The 2,500-nt window shown below is 57.2% G+C and overlaps 1 pseudogene; it reads right to left on the reverse strand.

The window, feature by feature from the left end:
* Window positions 1-2,500, reverse strand: part of LOC128307547 (uncharacterized) — a 9,169-nt pseudogene that overhangs the window by 4,037 nt on the left and 2,632 nt on the right.

Raw genomic sequence — 2,500 nt, forward strand, 5'->3', positions numbered from 1 at the left:
TGACAGGAACCACCACGGTCATGGCACTGCCCGATTTGCATTATGCACCTACGGACTAGAAGCCCCTCTATCCTCGGCAATACTAGCGGATCGCCTGTAATAGCATTAACTTCACTAGTAAAGACCTTAGGGCACGCTCGAAAACCTCAATATCGAACCTCCCACGGCAGCACACTGTGGCCCTTGGTTAGAGGGCCAGGCGAAAATAGACAGCTCACAGCGCACGCAGTTGAAATTCAAGCAACTGACAAGCGCCGGTACCATCGCCGACCACGTTTAGCGCGGCCGACTCCTAAAACGCACCTCTGTGTTTGGCATGAATCCAACTACACGTCCCCTTGGCAGAACCCAGAGGAAGGCAGAACGGAATCACGCCTAACACTCTACGGTGCCTTGGGTATGACCACATACCGTTTCGGGCACATGACACTAGCGGTCACGTGCCGTTGCGGTACGGGTCCTACACATTCCAAACAGACCACTTCGGACTTGCATTTGCAAGCCTGGTGGCCTGTTTCGCCGCACCTCCCACAGAGGCTACGGCGATCCTCCTTAGTGCAGCTATATCTGTAGTGCCCCACGCACCAACATCTATAGCATCGCACTATTGTCCTACGCTCTCTAATGCGGCTCACACTGCATCCAATGGGCATTGAGCCCATCTTCAGCAGCTTCGCCGCCTCGGAGATCCCGAGCTTAACGTTGGCAACCTGGGTGCCAGCAGCATGACCCTTGCGGATACGGATGCTGCTTAGCGGCACGACCAGGTTGGCCCGCTCCTTAAGAGCTAAGGCGACCTCCGCTAAGTCGGTGATCTCGTCCAGATCACACAATTCAACGAAGAGCTTCGGTGAAAGGACCGTAGTCTTCGTTGAATTCTTCTCCTTGACCGCCCCGGCAAGGAGTGGAGCGACGGCGCTAGCCGACTCTCCCTTCTTGAGAGTAATCAGCAAGCCACCGTTCTGAGCCCGTCGGACTTTGCTGATTTTCTCCCTCGTACCACTTAGGCTCTCCTGTTCACGGAGGCCTTTCAAGATCTCCGCATAAGATGCGGGATCCTCTGACTTGACGAGGACGGCTTCCGGCCGGGGTCGTATGCGCTTGACCTTCGGCTTCGGAGGTTTCGGTGAAGGTTCCACCACCCTCTGTGGCTTTGCCTTCACGAGCCCCCCCTTAGCCTTAGGCTTACGCGCGATCGACTCTGGCTGGTTGTTCGCCCTCTCCTTTAGGGCTGAGGGAGCCTTCGGCTTCCGGCCCTTACGTGTTTGACACGCGAACCCCTTCTCCCCGGAATGCCCCGTGCTGGCTGGGCCTGCTGTTGCCTGGGTGAAAGCTGTCACCCCAGCAGACGGCGTAGCACGATTGCTCAATCGAGCGCTGGCCTTACTCGCCTGGCCTGTTGTTGGTTGGGCAACAGCTTTTGCCCCAACAGGTGGCTTTCGGGCCTTCCGGGAGGCCGTGACAGACGCTCCAAGCTTTGACTTAGGAGTCACGGTCGCCGGGATCGGGGCCGTTTGTGTGCTGGCGCACACGGCTCCGGTCCGTTTATCGACCGCCTCGGCGTAACTTATCGGAGGCCGGCTTCCCGCTACTGTCTGAGTCTCCTCAGAGACCAGAGCAGTGGGTCTAGCCGATTGCCGCTTGAGGAGTTTAATCTCCTCAAACAGCGCCTCCATTACGCCGAGAGTCTCCTTCAAGAACTCGGCGTTTGCCACCACGAGCGTGTCGTCCACAAGGGACTCCACGTAAACCCGAAACAGGTCGAGGTAGGACGGCGTCCTTTCCTCTGCACCAACTTCGAGCTTAATCTCGCATGCCAACATTTCCAGCGTAGAATCCGTATCCACTGTCCCCTCCACCGGAGTGGAGGGGGAAACCGCTGCACTCTGCATCGCCCTAGTGGCCGACCGGGTGCAGGGTTTTTTACAAGCATTCGAGTTATCATGGATATCTGACATTCCAATAGGGTCCCAACTCCAGTCCGCTATCCGAACCTGCGGCTGTAGTCCCTTATAACGACCCCGTGGTTATCTATGCAAGCAGGGAGGCCACGCGAGGGTTGACGACTGTCCTCATGAGACAGCCGTTCAGAGCCAGGTCAGGGTAAAGCAGGGCCGGAGCTCACCTGCACCTACAACTACCGGGGGTTAGCCCGGCAGCAGGCCCGGAGCGCTACTGGAGACTTGCCAAGTTTTAATAGGACGGCGACAGACGCACCATTAGCCCTCACGCCGTTTCAGTTGGGTTTCACCCCAACTTACTAAGGGATCGGAATGGATTGTCCGCCAGCCCCACAAATTGGTCTACGTGATCCTTCTACCCGTTAGGGTAGAAGTCCTTAAGCGTTCAAGACGGCTCCTACCGCTCCACTTGGTATGCAAACTGGCACGACAGTACCAGCTACACTCCGCCCGGGGCCACGAGGAGGTGGGAGTCGGATTTTCCCGGGCACATTTGGCTACCTTAAGAGAGTCATAGTTACTCCCGCCGTTTACCCGCG

The sequence above is a fragment of the Anopheles moucheti genome, assembly GCF_943734755.1.
Source record: "Anopheles moucheti chromosome X unlocalized genomic scaffold, idAnoMoucSN_F20_07 X_unloc_1, whole genome shotgun sequence".
NCBI classification, from domain to species: Eukaryota; Metazoa; Arthropoda; class Insecta; order Diptera; family Culicidae; genus Anopheles; species Anopheles moucheti.